General features: G+C 42.9%; 1 protein-coding gene across 2 annotated transcripts in view; it reads right to left on the bottom strand.

Annotated features, from left to right (window-relative positions):
* Window positions 1-18,644, bottom strand: part of LOC139542179 (adenylate cyclase type 6-like) — an 87,734-nt gene that overhangs the window by 59,977 nt on the left and 9,113 nt on the right. The gene's annotated exons all lie outside the window — the stretch shown is intronic.

Genomic DNA, 18,644 nt, shown 5'->3' with positions numbered 1-18,644 from the left:
CTTTAAGTCTTTACTGAAGACTCATCTCATCAGTAGGTCCTATGGTTGTAGTCTGGCCCAGGGATGCAAGGTCAACGGCAGGGCACTGGAGTGACGAACCCCCCTTGCTGTCTCTGCCTGGCCAGCTCACCAAGACCAGGGCAACCCTGGCCTAAATTGTTTTGTATGTTTTTTTAGATTTTTTTAAACAGTGCCCCTTGTGTGCACTTCTGGTAATACCGTATACCCCGGTATGGTACAGAAACAGTACGACGGTATGAAAATGTGGATACCGCCCAACCTGGCTTTCAACTCCTGGCTATCCCTGTCCCCAGTCCACCTGGTCATGGTGCTGACCCAGTTTCTACTGTTCTGCAGGTCAGCACCTCAGGAGTAGATGTCAGTTGGCTTTTCATTGCCGAGCATTCAGAGGTCGAGAGAGAGAGTCTAAACAGCAGGTCCGGGACAAGGTAGCACGACCGGTGAACAGGTTAGAGTTCCATAACCGCACAGCCAGTTAACAGGTCCGGGTTCCATAGCATGCTATCTTGTCCCGGGCCTGCTGTTTTGACCCTGGCCCCCCCGCAGAGCCTGGTTCCTTCATATGTTCCTGCCTTTTTAGGGAGTTTTTTCTAGCCACCTTCTAGCCATCTACATCTGCTCTGGATGGAGACATGTTGAGTGGGTAGGGTTGAGGGTGGAGAACCAATTTTTAGGTTATTTTCCTTTTAATACTGAATGTACTATTACTTAATATGTGACCCGTTTCAGGAAACTAGGCGTATGTCACGAGTTCACAGGATTATTTATTTATGAGCCTTGTTGGTTAAGCCACAGAAAAGAACAGCAACCTTCCCACTGTTAGCTAGCTAGCTAATGTTATCTGGCTGGCTCCCTAGCTAACGTTACGTGTATGACGTTATTATTCATATCCCAGAACCGTTTGCCTTGCTCGTTAGAGCTAGCTAACATTGAACCTAGTTTTGTTAGCACCCAGCAGATTCATGCAGAGTAGTAACGACATGATTTGGCACTATGTTCATTGTTGTTTAACTAGCCAACGTTAGCTAGCTGGCTCGTTAGCTAACGTTACGCAACGTGTGTGATCTTACATGTTGTTTACCTAGCTAGGTTCATTGTTTACCTAGCTAGCTAGCTACATGTCTTAAGCTAAAGTGTACAACACTCGTTGAATATGGCCAGTGTCAGTAAACGTCGGCAAAAAAGCGTAATGAAATTGTTGCCAGCAGAGCTGGTTAGGCTGTTTATCCGTAGGTAAACAAATCATCGGCCAGAGCATCAAGTGTGCGCTCTGAATGCTCTGAGAGCGAAACGAGATGGGAGGAGCTAAAGCTTAAGAGGGTGTGAACGATGCTGAATGGGTGTAGACAAAGAAGAGCTCTTCACTAGATACCAAAACATTCAAAGGCCATTTCTCAAAAGTGAGTTTACAAGTTTATCAACTTTCGAAGCAGAATGACTTTCGCATTGTTCCTCAAAAATGCAGTGTATGATATACAATTTTGTAGCTCTGAGTCTCTACTTTTAACCAATGTAAAAAACACAATTTTAAATTTTGCTACATAATACCAAATCCAGGTGGTGAGTCATATATGAGCATTACTTTGAATTATGTAAACAAATAAATAACATGTTGTCCAAAGGTAAAAGAAAAATATGGAAAAGAATCAATGAAAATGTTATATGAACTGAATATATGAATTTGAAGATTTTACCTATAACCTCAAATGTGGTCCACCCAAAAACTACAAAAATACTACTTGAACCCAGGTCTGGTGTCTGTTATTAGAAGTTTCAGCAGTGTTAGCCTATCCTCACTCAAATTACTATTCTTAAGTCTCATCAGTGGTGTTATTTTATGTGCAATATTTATGTTATCGCTTATCCTGTGGTATGTCCCAAGTGACACCCTATTCCCTACTTTTGACCAGATTCCCTATATGGTGCACTACTTTTGACTAGAGCACTAAATAGGGAATAGGGTGCTATTTGGAACTCCTCCCACCCACTAGTATGGTGTACTGTAGAGTTATCCAGTGTTGTATCACTGTAGTATCACCCTTCTAGGCTGTAACACAATGACAGGATGAGTCACACGTGTGTGTGTGCGTGCATCTCTCTCTCTCTCACACACACACAGCTGGGCTCCTGCGTTTCCATAATCTGAGCCAGTGTATTGTAGGCCTCCAGGGTTGTCTTTCCCTATGGACTTGTTTGGCGCCCGTGAAATCTGACGAAGAATTCTCACCGCCATTAGCCAAGTCTGCTGTACTGTGTTAGGGACAGAGAGAGAGACAGATCACACAGTCCACTTTACTGAGCCAAACCAAGCTCTACTAAGCTGGCCTGGTTACGCATCCACCAGTTGCTGGAAAATACAATATCCAAGCCAACACAGTTCGGTCTGGTTCAGTACGATAGTGTAAAATGGGTACCAGTTTGCTGGGTTGATCAATGACCCCATAGCACAAAGGGCCCAGTAGGACCCTGAAGACCAGAGGAGTGAGCAAAACAATATTGATCTGCATTTAATGGAAATTAAGCTCTCCTGTGCATGCTAACTGCTAACTCTGTGAGGCTGCCCTCATTCCCTCTGACTGGGGTAAATGTCAGTGGGCCATGCGTCACAGATCGGTCTCCCTCATACAATTAGAATGAATAGAAGTACCAGTCCACCCATTATGGCATAATTTACTTGAATGGGTCCCCGTTCTACTAATTCTATGGTCTACCTAACACTTACCTCACAGTGCGAGCAATACATGCAGAAGTGAGGTATTTTCTGAGCAAAAAGTGTGGATAATCAGTCTAAGGTTAAGGTAGATAGTGTGGTGATGGCTGGTGGTTGGTTGTCGGGCCGTTTTCTTACGTAAGGAAAGAGTTCTGCCCCAAATGCATTATGTACACCTCTCAGACTGTGACAACTCATTGATTGGTATCTTGTTCACCACTGGTGTGCAGTACTGGGTGTACATACTATTCAAAATCTTTCAAATCCGTTAAGCATTTGCTTTAGACTGCCTGGAGTACCAGGTGGGCAGAGTTTGAACTTTTGGGACTTTTCTAGTGGGTTCCATTCAACAGGCAAGCTCAATAGAACACAGCTAAAGTATTTGAAATGTTTTGAACAGTATTTGAATCCAGGTGTGCTAATGTGCACCAGGAGGATCAGTATATTATCTTTCCACTGGGTTGACCTGCAGACAGCAAGTTGAGTGACTACACAACAAACTAATTCCACAGAAACAGGTTTTTCCACTAGCAGCAACTCCAGGTCTAAACAAACTGCAGACACAAATCCTGGTCTATATGTGCAGTCAAATATATTGGCACCCTTGCACAATTTCTTCTAAAATAATTTGAAATTTAAATAAAATGTAATAAAAAGGTGGATACTGGTTTGATTTACAATTGCACAGGACCAACAACAACAAAAACTAAACTGAAATCGAGATTTTTCACAAAGTCAAAAAAATGGCCTGAACTAAAAAATCTGATTAATATGTCAAGAGGAAAGTGATCTTGTTTACTGTGTAATTTATCTACCTGTGAAAATGTTTATGTGCCTACAGGGTAAAATGATAACAAATCAACCAGAACAGAACATCCTGCTCCGTTGCACTCCATTAAAAAAGGGCAAGGGTGCCAATATAATTGACCGTCTGTACTCTAGTACTACCACGGACTACCATGTGAATTCTGTAGTTCCTCTTACTGTTCCTAAGCAACACATATGAGTAAGTGAGTTGAAGGAAAGGTCAGTACAGAATGAGGGTTGAAATTAATATATTTATATCTAAATATATATTCTATATAGACTACTCCATAGTGCTTAAAACGCTCTAGAGACTAAGCCCTGTCTAAGCCGGGGGGGTTCTACTAAGCTATATGGAAAGGTTTTAAAGAAAGTCATACCAAGGATCATTTAGCTATTTGATTTTGAAATGTAAGACCCCTTGAACTATATAAAAAAAAATACGAATTATTTGATAAAACACCGGGGGACCATCAGACAAGTCTTGTGACGCTTCTGGTGGTCCTAGAGCAACATACATGTACGTGTTTGTGAGAGTCTCACCTTTCCACAGAGGGGTCATATTAGTGTGTAGCCCAAACTGTTCGGATGCTACAGACAATTTTGTGAGAAGACCGATTTTCGGGATGGTCTGAAAAACACCACTCTAGCTCTGTCACCTTTCACTGTAGATGCAGAAGTGCAACATTGGCAGATGCATCCAATGCAAAAAAAACTCGGATTTTTCATTGGGATGTTTTTATTATGCTAATTCGATTTCCAGGGGGCGCGGACATAGACTCTAAGGGGTTAAGTTCATGTTAATACTAATGTAGTAAACTGTGTCACCACAGCAACATGGAGAATAGCTACAGCTAAGCAATAACTGATGCAATATATCACAATAATTCATATAATCTCAATATAAAACACCATAGTCAATATATCCAGTGTGTCCAACTGCCAGGACTTTTCTTTTCTTTGAGAATCAAAACAAAAACGATCGGTCCACTTTCTAACTTTATAAAAGTTGGCCATATGTACTGTACTCCTGATTTGGATGTACTCCTGGTTTGGATATGTCTTGTCTTACCACTGTCACTAGGGACAATGACACAACAAACAGCCAAGGGGACAGGTGGTCCACTTCATGAGTTATTCCCTCAGAGCTGGTTGGTCTCTGCGGTGTCGGTCTGTCTGAGCGAGGAGTGTGCGTTCGTGCGCCTATCTGTCCCAGCCACAGTTTGAGCACACGGCGCCAGCCACCAGGCCAGGCAAGACCACAGCAGTCAATACTCAAAAATCCCCACATACACTCACAATGACCAGGCCACATCAGAGCCATATATATATATATCTCTCTATCTATAACCACATTTCCATCCATAGTTTTTATGCAAGTAAAGTCATACCGTATTTTTTTTAAATCACGACAGCTGACAGAAATAGGGCAAAATTGGTTACTGTTTCAGTCATGTCTTTGGTCACCTTTGCATGGGTCAAACAAAAACAGTCTAATGATTGGTTTACAATAGAGCCTCTCACAATGCAGGCGATGGCTGCAGGATGAAGTTGAAGAGCAACAGCAGAAACTTGCAGTCGAAACGTCATGACCTTTGATAACATGATTTTTGTACATTTCATGCAGTCGACATGTACTGTAGGCACAAGTCGGACTATTTTTATCTCCATAATGCAACACTCTTTGAAAAGTAAAATTGTATAAATGCCGACAGATCATTTTGGTCATTCGACATGGTGGATCTTTTTGTGTCGGTAAAATGTATTATGCGAGAAATGGTAGTGGAAACACCTTGATGTGCAAATATTGATATAATAACCATCATATCGAAGTAAACTTGGAGTCACGCGATGATATGGTGTGTGGTCCTCCCACTACGACTCAGGAAACCATGCAGTTTATAGGCTACAGATGAAATAAATGATGAACTTCACAGGGTGGTGAAAGTGCACGGTGATGAGCTTGAAGCGCCTTTCCAAATAATATTGAGGGTCTTATTCTGGTGTCATGATGATCGATGCTTGACTTCCGTTTGACAAATACAAATATTCTCATTATGTAGGCTAGCCTAGCCACACAGTCTACCCACACTTTATCTGCGAGCTGTTGACTAGAGCGCACGTGCCAAGAATTTAACACAACAGTTTGAGAAAAGTATCAGAACGGTTGAAAATGCAATAATGGAAACGCATTGAACTTTAGATTTTATTCAGTACATGAAAACGTAAGCGAAAAAGTAAATTTTGTGTGCACTACGTCATCACGCACTGATTTTTATACGCAACAATCTATTCTTGCTTGCAGATATTCCAAAGCTCTGTTAAGCTAGATGGGGAGCGGTGGTGAACAGAAATCTTCAATTCTTTCCACAGATTTTCAATGGGATTCAAGTCTGGGCTTTATCTGGGCCACTCAAGGACTTTCATATTCCTGTTCTGAAGCCATTCCAGCGTTGCTTTGGCTATATGCTTGGGGTCATTGTCATGTTGGAACTCTTTGCACTCTGAAGCATACCAGTCTCCCAGTCCCTGCCGCTGTAAATCATCCCCATAGCATGATGCTGCCACCACCATGCTTCACAGTAGGGACGGTGTTAGACGGGTGATGAGCTGTGCCTGGTTTTCTCTGGACATATAACTTTGCATTCAGGCCGAAGAGTTACATTTATGTCTCATCAGATCACAATCTTTTGCCTTATGATCTCAGTCTTTCACATGCTTTTTTACAAACTCCAGGCATGCTATCATGTGCCTTTTTCTCAGCTGTGGCTCCCGTCTGTCCATTTTCACATAAAGCCCAGATTGGTGAAGTGTTGTAGAGACTGTTGTCCTTCTGGCAGGTTCTCCCATCTCAGCCAAGGAACACCTCCCTGACCAAGGTCCTTCTTGCCCGGTTGCTCAGTTTGGTCAGACGGTCAGCTCTAGGCAGAATCTGGTTAGTTACATATTTTTTCAATTTCCCAACGATGGAAACCACTCTGCTCTTACAAACATTTAACACTCTAGAAATTGTTTTATACCTTTCCACAGATACATGGCTCATCGCAACTCTATCTCGGAAATTATGTCCAAACAATTGAATTGGCCACAGGTGGACTCTAATCAAGTTGTAGTGAGATCTCAGGGATGATCAAAGGAAATTGGATGCACCTGAGCTCAATTTGTAGTGTAGAAGCAAAGGGGTGTGAATACTAATGTAAATGAGATATTTCTGCATTTCATTTTCTAAAAACATGTTTTCACAGTTGTTATGGGGTATTGTGGGTAGATGGCGAGACAAAAATTATATTCAATCAATTTTGAATTCTTTCTGAAGGCGTATATATACAGTGGGGAGAACAAGTATTTGATACACTGCAGATTTTGCAGGTTTTCCTACTTACAAAGCATGTAGAGGTCTGTAATTTTTATCATAGGTACACTTCAACTGTGAGAGACGGAATCTAAAAGAAAGATCCAGAAAATCACATTGTATGATTTTTAAGTAATTAATTTGCATTCTATTGCATGACATAAGTATTTGATCACCTACCAACCAGTAAGAATTCCGGCTCTCACAGACCTGTTAGTTTTTCTTTAAGAAGCCCTCCTGTTCTCCACTCATTACCTGTATTAACTGCACCTGTTTGAACTCGTTACCTGTATAAAAGACACCTGTCCACACACTCAATCAAACAGACTCCAACCTCTCCACAATGGCCAAGACCAGAGAGCTGTGTAAGGACATCAGGGATAAAATTGTAGACCTGCACAAGGCTGGGATGGGCTACAGGACAATAGGCAAGCAGCTTGGTGAGAAGGCAACAACTGTTGGCACAATTATTAGAAAATGGAAGAAGTTCAAGATGACGGTCAATCACCCTTGGTCTGGGGCTCCATGCAAGATCTCACCTCGTGGGGCATCAATGATCATGAGGAAGGTGAGGGATCAGCCCAGAACTACACGGCAGGACCTGATCAATGACCTGAAGAGAGCTGGGACCACAGTCTCAAAGAAAACCATTAGTAACACACTACGCCGTCATGGATTAAAATCCTGCAGCGCACGCAAGGTCCCCCTGCACAAGCCAGCGCATGTCCAGGCCTGTCTGAAGTTTGCCAATGACCATCTGGATGATCCAGAGGAGGAATGGGAGAAGGTCATGTGGTCTGATGAGACAAAAATAGACAAACACTCGCCGTGTTTGGAAGAAGAAGTAGGATGAGTACAACCCCAAGAACACCATCCCAACCGTGAAGCATGGAGGTGGAAACATCATTCTTTGGGGATGCTTTTCTGCAAAGGGGACAGGACGACTGCACCGTATTGAGGGGAGGATGGCTCCTGTAGGTAGCGTTAGCTAGCGCTAGTAGGCAGTACCTGCGCAAAAACTCTGGTATGTTCATTCTATAACTTGTTCTCCATCTTCTTTTTAAATAGTGAGCAAACATGTTTTCAGCTATTTTATTTACCTGACTGATCAAAAAACACTTCTCATGCTCTATTTTGTGTCTGCAGCAGACACATAGTGAGCAATATGTTTGGAACAAAAATATCAAATCACCATATTAGAGGTCGACCAATTAATCGGAATGGCCGATTAATTAGGGCCAATTTCAAGTTTTCATAACAATCGGAAATCTGTATTTTTTTATACCTTTATTTCAATCTTTATTTAACTAGGCAAGTCAGTTAAGAACACATTCTTATTTTCAATGACGGCCTAGGAACAGATTTTTAACCTTGTCAGCTCGGGGGATCCAATCTTGCAACCTTACAGTTAGCTAGTCCAATGCTCTAACACCTGATTACATTGCACTCCACGAGGAGCCTGCCTGTTACGCGAATGCAGTAAGCTAAGGTAAGTTGCTAGCTAGCATTAAACTTATCTTATAAAAAACAATCAATCAATGACTGTCATTGTCATTATTACAAAAATGTGTGTGTGTGTGTATGATATATATATATATATATATAAATACATTTTCTTTTTTTAACATTTTTGTTTTGACCACAGCCCCTGGGCTGCCATTTGGGACACGGCTTATGGTTCTGGGACACATGACGGGTGCAGGTGACCTAAAACAATAATAAATTAAATATCCATGACGTCATGTGCCATCTTTAATACTGACATGCATGTAGGGCTTAGGTGTGATGTAATGAGATTAAATCAGATGTAGGCCTATAGATGAGGAAGGATATGTGTAAGCAAAGGCTTTACCACAGTCACATGCCTCACATTCAGCTTCTTTCTCCCTCCATGCGTCCTCACTGATCAGGTCAATATCATTTGGTGAGAAACGCACAGACAAATAGTAGCTACGTAGATATGATTAATATCCATTCAAGTTTTACACTTCAAACAATTGTTACCCACAACTATTCAGCGTGTAGCCTTCATTTTGTGGTCTGCATTTGTTGAATGGCACTAAAGTGTCCCGTTTCTGATCTCTCTAATCTCTCTAAAGAGTCCGCCCCCTAGAGAATTGGTATGTCAATTATGATGAAATGTCCATGTATTAGTTTCAGCCAAAGCTTTTCAGCCCATGGCCTTGCTTCTGTGGTCTCCATTACTAGCAACCGTTGTTTTGTATGACAGTAAAGTTTCCTGTTTCTGGTCCCTCCACTCTCTCTAAAAAATAGTTTTTTTCCAGAGCACCAGAACCTCTGAACCTCAGCTCTTATATGGCCCAAAGTGTGAATGAGGACCTTCTCATCCAGCTCTGTGACTGAGAGAAGACCAAGACTGACATCAAGGGACAGAATAAGTGTCTCTCTCGAGAGCCGGTTATCTATCAATCTTCATCGGTCTGCTTTCATCAGAGTGCCAGCCAGGCCAGAGCTCAGCCAGGGTGAATCAAGATGTAGCCCAGACCGAGCGAGGCAAGCCCAGAACAGAGAACGGGACACAGAGATCTATTGGAAATAATCATCAGAAGTTCCGTCAGCTCAATCTCATTCTCAGCCGAGCAAGAAATAAAAGGCCACTATGTTAAGGCAGTCTTTGTGGAGAATAGAATCGTGTTACACACACACAGAGAATGAAAAGATATATGTGCTGTCGTTTTTCAGCTGGATGAGTCAGCCTGGTGCTATTTCACACACTCTCCATCTCTGTCACCACCCTCTCCGAGTCTCTTTTTTGTCCCTCCTATCAACAGTCTCTCTCTGTCCCTGATACATCATGTCCATTTCCAGAGGGAAAATTCAAGGGGAAAAGCGAAAAACATAGAAGGGGGAGAGAGGTTTGTGTGTGTGTGTGGAGAGAGAGAGAGAGAGAGGTCTCAGAAGAGGAGAAGAGTTTCCCAGATTAGGGATGTCTGGCCATGTGATGCCAAGGGCCTCCCAGCCTCCCTCCCTCCATCCCTCTGGGCTGGCTAAACTGAATGGGGCTCTACTGTACATTCACAAAATCACTGGTGGCAAATACAGACAGAGACTGACTGGCAGATTGTTCCCCAGAGAGGGTGAACAATTGTGCACACTACTATCATTCACCACTGAATCAAAGGGAGTACGTACAATCATCATCACGCTCATTTTTTTCAATTTTAATAAAGTCACATAAAACCTTTTAGATATTATTTACTTTATGTAACTCAAGAATGTCAGAGAACTAGAGGAAGGAGCACTACAGCAGTGTCCTCCCTCCCTCCCACCACTAGAGCTCATGTCCCTGTCATTGATTGCTCATGGGACTGGAACTTATTCCCATGGATGGGATGGAGAAAGGGAGAGAAACCCTGTCCCTGCGCACCAAATGGCACACTATATAGGGACACAGGCACAGTCCCTGCCAGAACATTCCCCCGGGCCTGTTAACACCCATGCATGACCAGTCCCTACAGCCCCAGGCCAGTTCACAGTCTATCAGGAGGCCATGATCACCAGACCAGGCTGGCCAGCCACCCTTCTCTGCCAAAACCAATCAGGCAGCGAGCCTCACACAGCCAACCACTGAGCCCACAGACACACACTCCCTGGATCCCAAATCGACCCCCAGCCCCTACCCCCATAGGCACATGGAGATCTGACAGGATTGGATAGGTGTCTGCAATATGGCAGCAATCAGAAGGCAAATTGAAGCTTTATATTTCCAGAATACAGTACTTCATCTATCCAATCCTCCCAGATCTCCACAAGTACCTAGTGGGTAGGCGCTAGTGGTTGAATCAATGATGTACAGTGCCTTCAGAAAGTATTCATACCCTTTGACTTATTCCACATTTTGTTGTGTTACAGCCCGAATTCAAAATGAATGTAATATTTGTTTTCTTACCCATCTACACACTATACCTCATAATGATAAAGTGAAAACGAATTGAAAATGAAATACCTCATTTGCATAAGTATTCACACTTCTGAGTCAATACTTTGCAGAAGCACCTTTGGCAGCGATTACAGCCTTGGGTATGTCTATATCAGCATTGCACATCTGGATTTGGGGATTTTCTCCCATTCTTCCTTGCAGATTTTCTCAAGCTTTGTTAAGTTAGATGGGGAGCGGCGGTGAACAGCAATCTTCAAGTCTTTCCACATATTTTCAATGGGATTCAAGTCTGGGCTTTGGCTGGGCCACTCAAGGACTTTCACATTCTTGTCCTGAAGCCATTCCAGCACTGCTTTGGCTGTATGCTTGGGGTCATTGTCCTGTTGGAACATAAATCTTCGCCCCAGTCTAAAGTTGTTTGCACTCTGAAGCAGGTTCTCAACAAGAATTTGCCTGTATTTGGCTCCATTCAAAGTTCTATCCTTACCAGTCTTCCAGTCCCTGCTGCTGAAAAGCATCCCCACAGCATGATGCTGCCACCACCATGCTTCACGGTAGGGATGGTGTTAGACGGGTGATGAGCTGTGCCTGGTTCTCCAGACATTGCGCTTTGCATTCAGGCCAAAGAGTTAAACATTTTGTCTCTCCAAACCACATAATCTTTTACTTTATGCTCTTAGTCTTTTACCTGCCTTTTTGCAAACTCCAGGGGTGCTGTCATGTGCCTTTTTCTCAGGAGTGGCTTCTGTCTAGCCACTATCCCATAAAGCCCAGATTGGTGAAGTGTTGTAGAGACTATTGTCCTTCTGGCAGGTTCTTCCATCTCAGCCAAGGAACTCTAGTTCTGTCAGAGTGGTCATTGGGTTCTTGGTCACCTCCCTGACCAAGGTCCTTCTTGCCCGGTTGGCCAGCTCTAGGCAGAGTCCGGGTAGTTCCATATTTTTTCAATTTTCCAATGATGGAGACCACTGTGCTCTTGGGTTCAACACACTAGAAATTGTTTTATACCCTTCCCCAGATATATTCCTCATCACAATCTTGGAGATCTACGGACAGTTCCTTGAACTTAATGGTATAGTTTCTGCTCTGACATGCACGGTCAACTGTGGGACCTTATATAGACAGGTGTGTATCTTTCTAAATTATGTCCAGACAATTGAATTGGCCACAGGTGGACTCCAATCAAGTTGTAGTGACATCTCAGGGAGAATGATAGGAAAATGGATGCAATCTGAGCTCAATTTGGAGTGTCATTTTTTTCCCCTTCTAAAAACATGTTTTCATGTCATCAATATGGGGTACTGTGTGTAGATGCGTGAGAAAATAACATATTTAATCAATTTTGAATTCAGGCTGTAACAACAAAATATGGAAAAAGTCAAGGGGTATGAATACTTTCTGAAGGCACTGTATATAAAACACTAGATTGCTGATGCTATTTATTGGCCATTGAGAACCGGTCAGACATATTGGCACTCCCCAGTAAAAGCAGTCCTCCATAGGAATGAACGGAATTCTACAGTGCTTCAAGGACAAAATCACGTCTTTTTTTGTTGTAGTGGGGACAGTAACATTAGTCATCAATAATATAATTGAAAAGTATGCATTAAAGTGTCTGTAATAGAATAAACGTCACCCCAAAATGTATGTAGACATTAATAAATACATTTCTATAGCTTCCAAAATATATTTTTAGCAATGGTGGCGGAGTGCCAACATGGAGACATAGTGGCTTCAACATAGCGCCCCCTATCGGTCAACCAGTGTACATATAAATAATTGAGTTGAATGCTAAAGGGTCGATTTGGGATTTGGTGTCTGTCTAGGGAGGGAGTGGGGAGTGGACAAGCAAAGCACCAGACCACTGAACCAGTAGTAAACTATACCATGTCAATACGGTCCCATTCAGAGTGGTTGTATCTACAGATGTAGGATCTTACATTTGAGCCAATTTACTACAGCAGGAAAAGAATCCTGCAGCAACAGGAAATGTCAATTATTATGTGGATTATAATTAAATGTAAATTTTTGTATGGGTTAATACATTTTTCATTAGGGCAAATCGAGTCGGACATTTCAAAGTGGAAATTACTAACTTCAGAAGCCTTTTTAAAACTCAAATACAATACCAGTTTGAATTTCCTGCTTTCCAGGAACATTCTCAGCAACAAAAAGAGTGATAAAATTATGATCCCAAATCTGTATCATGTCATATCAAATAGTATCATAACTATAAATCGATATGTTTTGATAGACTCTGTGTACAGCAGAATCTACTGCTACTGGCAATTTGTCAAGAGCTCTTGATCTGAAGTGTTGGCTTATAGACTGTTTATAAAGTAATGTCAACAATTTGACATGACGTGGTCATGTATTTATCAACATTAGTAAGTAAAGTTTAGCAAACTATGTAATAACGTTTATAGGCAGTTTATATGCAATAATCATTCATTATGATAAAATAATGCATAAATCTAGTAAAAAAAAAAAGTTTGGGTCAATCTCTTCCTCTATTTTCAAGCAATGGATGTTCAGTTATGTTCCTTTGTCAAGTCCATTTGACTATCAGAATCCTCTCCAACGCCACCATCCGCAAAATATTCCCCCACCCCTTACACAAAACCACAATGGCGTCCTTGTCTCAGTGAATTGAGGCTTGAATATGAATGCTACTGGATTATGTTATCATGATATTCCTGCAAAACACAGCTAAACAGGCTCATTCAACCCAAATGACCTTCTACAAACTCCAAAGGAGCTTCTGATCGTCGCCCTGAAGCTGAAAACACACACGCACGCACACAAAGCTTCATTAAAAATAACATTTTAAGGCGGCCAACACTTCACGGTCCCATCTACTTTTAGTAAGGCACCTTTGACACCACGCCATGGGAGAATGGTGAAAGGAGTGTGGGTGTGTGTATGTGTGAAATATGGAGTCCGTACACAGTTTATCCTATATTATATTCATGCAGAGGGAAGAAAAAGTAGGTTGCTTCAGGTCATGGATAGTCGTGTGTAGTGGGGCCTGATTGTAAAAGGATAAATAGGTGCTAAGAAGGAAGAGGTGGAGTGATTTTGTATCTTTCTTCTCATGCCAAAAGTGTGTTCCCTGAAACGATCATTGAAGTTTAGCTACACTCGATCTAGCAAGAATTTGGATTAAGCAAGACTCCATGCATGGTCATGCATTGTTTTTTAAAAGTTAAACGTACAGTGACAAGAAAAAGTATGCAGAGCTTTTGGAATGACATGGATATATGCATAAATTGGTCCTCAAATTTGATCTGATCTTCATCTAAGCCACAACAATAGACAAGCATAGTGTGCGTAAACTAATAACACACAAATTATTGTATTTTTCTTGTCTATATTGAATACATCATGTAAACATTCACAGTGTAGGTTGGAAGAAGTATGTGAACCTCTGGGTTAATTGGAGTCAGGAGTCAGCTAACATGGAGTCCAATCAATGAGACGAGATTGGAGACGTTGGTTAGAGCTGCCCTGACCTATGCATTCTTTTTTTTTACTCACAAACTTTGAGTTTGCTATTCCCAAGAAGCACTGCCTGATGTGCATCCTTTGCCTCGAACAAAAGAGATCTCAGTAGACCTAAGATTAAGAATTGTTGACTTGCATAAAGCTGGAAAGGGTTACAAAAGTATCTCTAAAAAAGTCAGTCCACGGTGAGACAAATTGTCTATAAATGGAGAAAGTTCAGCACTGTTGCTACTCTCCCTAGGAGTGGCCATCCTGCAAAGATGACTGCAGAATGCTCAATGAGGTTAAGAAGAATCCTAGAGTGTCAGCTAAAGACTTACAGAAATCTCTGGAACACGCTAACATCTCTGTTGACGAGTCTACAATACGTAAAACACTAAACAAGAATGGTGTTCATGGGAGGACACCATGGAAGAAGCCACTACTGTCCAGAAAAAACATTGCTGCACGTCTGTAGTTTGCAAAAGTGCACCTGGATGTTCCACAGCACTACTCGCAAACTATTCTGTGGACAGATGAAACTACAGTTGAGTTGTTTGGAAGGAACACACAACACCATGTGTGGAGAAAAAAGGCACAGCACACCAACATCAAAACCTCATCCCAACTGTAAAGTATGGTGGAGAGATCATCATGGTTTGGGGCTGCTTTGCTGCCTCAGGGCCTGGACAGCTTGCTATCATCGACAGAAAAATGAATTCCCAAGTTTACCAAGACATTTTGCAGGAGAATGTTAGGCTACCTGTCCGCCAATTGAAGCTCAACAGAAGTTGGGTGATGCAACAGGACAACGACCCAAAACACAGAAGTAAATCAACAACAGAATGGTTTCAACAGAAGAAAATACACCTTCTGGAGTGGCCCAGACGGAGTCCTGACCTCAACCTGATTGAGATGCTGTGGCATGACCTCAAGACAGCAGTTCACCCCAGACATCCCAGGAATATTGCTGAAACAGTTTCGTAAAGAGGAATGGTCCAAAATTCCTCCTGACCGTTGTGCAGGTCTGATCCACAACTACAGAAAACGCTTGGTTGAGGTTATTGCTTCCAAAGGAGGGTCAACCAGTTATTAAATCCAAGGGTTCACATACTTTCCCCACCCTGCACTATGAATGTTTACACGGTGTGTTCAATAAAGACATGAAAACGTATAATTGTTTGTGTGTTATTAGTTTATGTTTGTCTACTGTTGTGACTTAGATGAAGATCAGATCAAATCAAATCAAATCAAATTTTATTAGTCACATACACATGGTTAGCAGATGTTAATGCGAGTGTAGCGAAATGCTTGTGCTTCTAGTTCCGACAATGCAGTAATAACCAACAGTAATCTAACCTAACAATTCCACACTACTACCTTACACACACACACAAGTGTAAGGGATAAAGAATATGTACATAAAGATATATGGATGAGTGGTGGTACAGAACGGCATGGCAGATGCAGTAGATGGTATAGAGTACGGTATATACATATGAGATGAGTACTGTAGGGTATGTAAACATAAAGTGGCATAGTTTAAAGTGGCTAGTGGTACATGTATTGCATAAAGATGGCAAGATGCAGTAGATGATATAGAGTACAGTATATATACATATGAGATGGGTAATGTAGGGTATGTAAACATTGTATTAAGTGGCATTGCTTAAAGTGGCTAGTGGTACATTTTTACATAATTTCCATCAATTCCCATTTTTAAAGTGGCTGGAGTTGAGTCAGTATGTTGGCAGCGGCCGCTAAATGTTAGTGGTGGCTGTTTAACAGTCTGATGGCCTTGAGATAGAAGCTGTTTTTCAGTCTCTCGGTCCCTGCTTTGATGCACCTGTACTGACCTCGCCTTCTGGATGATAGCGGGGTGAACAGGCAGTGGCTTGGGTGGTTGTTGTCCTTGATGATCTTTATGGCCTTCCTGTGACATCGGGTGGTGTAGGTGTCCTGGAGGGCAGGTAGTTTGCCCCTGGTGATGCGTTCTGCAGACCTCACTACCCTCTGGAGAGCCTTACGGTTGTGTGCGGAGCAGTTGCCGTACCAGGCGGTGATACAGCCCGACAGGATGCTCTCGATTGTGCATCTGTAGAAGTTTGTGAGTGCTTTTGGTGACAAGCCGAATTTCTTCAGCCTCCTGAGGTTGAAGAGGCGCTGCTGCGCCTTCTTCACAACGCTGTCTGTGTGGGTGGACCAGTTCAGTTTGTCCGTGATGTGTACACCGAGGAACTTAAAACTTTCCACCTTCTCCACTACTGACCCGTCGATGTGGATAGGGGGGTGCTCCCTCTGCTGTTTCCTGAAGTCCACAATCATCTCCTTTGTTTTGTTGACGTTGAGTATGAGGTTATTTTCCTGACACCACACTCCGAGGGCCCTCACCTCCTCCCTGTAGGCCGTCTCGTCGTTGTTGGTGATCAAGCCTACCACTGTAGTGTCATCCGCAAACTTGATGATTGAGTTGGAGGCGTGCATGGCCACGCAGTCGTGGGTGAACAGGGAGTACAGGAGAGGGCTCAGAACGCACCCTTGTGGGGCCCCAGTGTTGAGGATCAGCGGGGTGGAGATGTTGTTACCTACCCTCACCACCTGGGGGCGGCCCGTCAGGAAGTCCAGGACCCAGTTGCACAGGGCGGGGTCGAGACCCAGGGTCTCGAGCTTGATGACGAGTTTGGAGGGTACTATGGTGTTAAATGCTGAGCTGTAATCGATGAACAGCATTCTCACATGGGTATTCCTCTTGTCCAGATGGGTTAGGGCAGTGTGCAGTGTGGTTGCGATTGCGTCGTCTGTGGACCTATTGGGTCGGTAAGCAAATTGGAGTGGGTCTAGGGTGTCCGGTAGGGTGGAGGTGATATGGTCCTTGACTAGTCTCTCAAAGCACTTCATGATGACGGAAGTGAGTGCTACGGGGCGGTAGTCGTTTAGCTCAGTTACCTTAGCTTTCTTGGGAACAGGAACAATGGTGGCCCTCTTGAAGCATGTGGGAACAGCAGACTGGGATAAGGATTGATTGAATATGTCCGTAAACACACCAGCCAGCTGGTCTGCGCATGCTCTGAGGACGCGGCTGGGAATGCCGTCTGGGCCTGCAGCCTTGCGAGGGTTAACACGTTTAAATGTTTTACTCACCTCGGCTGCAGTGAAGGAGAGCCCGCAGGTTTTGGTAGGGGGCCGTGTCAGTGGCACTGTATTGTCCTCAAAGCGGGCAAAAAAGTTGTTTAGCCTGTCTGGGAGCAAGACATCCTGGTCCTCGACGGGGCTGGTTTTCTTTTTGTAATCCGTGATTGACTGTAGACCCTGCCACATACCTCTTGTGTCTGAGCTGTTGAATTTCGACTCGATTTTGTCTCTGTACTGAGACTTGGCCTGTTTGATTGCCTTGCGGAGAGAATAGCTACACTGTTTGTATTCGGTCATGCTTCCGGTCACCTTGCCCTGGTTAAAAGCAGTGGTTCGCGCTTTCAGTTTCACGCGAATGCTGCCGTCAATCCACGGTTTCTGGTTTGGGAATGTTTTTATCGTTGCTGTGGGTACGACATCGTCAATGCACTTCCTAATGAACTCGCTCACCGAATCAGCATATTCGTCAATATTGTTGTTGGACACGATGCGGAACATATTCCAATCTGCGTGATCGAAGCAGTCTTGAAGCGTGGATTCAGATTGGTCGGACCAGCGTTGAACAGACCTGAGCGCGGGAGCTTGTTGTTTGAGTTTTTGTTTGTAGGCTGGAATCAACAAAATGGAGTCGTGGTCAGCTTTTCCGAAAGGGGGGCGGGGGAGGGCCTTATAAGCGTCGCGGAAATTAGTGTAACAATGGTCTAGTGTTTTTCCAGCCCTGGTAGCACAATCGATATGCTGATAGAATTTAGGGAGTTTTGTTTTTAGATTAGCCTTGTTAAAATCAGATTAGCCTTGTTAAAATCAATGAAGATCAGTGAAAATCAGATCAAATTGTATGACCAATTTATGCAGAAATCCAGGTATTTCCAAAGAGTTCACATACTTTTTCTTGCCACTGTAAATATTTTTTACATATAGTTACCACAGTGTCAGATACATGAGCCGAGCCATATTCTACTTACCTGGTTTGTGGAGTTAGCAAGGTAATTTTGGTCAACTGAGTTTAACTCGGGATAACTGGTACCACGAAAATGGCTCACCTTTTAGCCAGGTAAATTTCTATGGCACCGAATGCTCCATTTATCCTGAATGAAGAGTCTGAGTCGCGAGTTGAGGCCCAATGAAATCAGATTCCGTCCCTATCGCAAAAGATTGCGCCATCATCCCCTTCATTTAAATAAAACAGACTAAATATTTTATCAATCAAATGTTTTTTTGTGTGGTAGAAAATAGTAGTT

This window comes from Salvelinus alpinus, chromosome 17, assembly GCF_045679555.1.
Source record: "Salvelinus alpinus chromosome 17, SLU_Salpinus.1, whole genome shotgun sequence".
In the NCBI taxonomy this organism is placed as follows: domain Eukaryota; kingdom Metazoa; phylum Chordata; class Actinopteri; order Salmoniformes; family Salmonidae; genus Salvelinus; species Salvelinus alpinus.
Note: the sequence above shows the minus strand (reverse complement) of the source record. Positions and strands in the feature narration are given on the sequence as shown.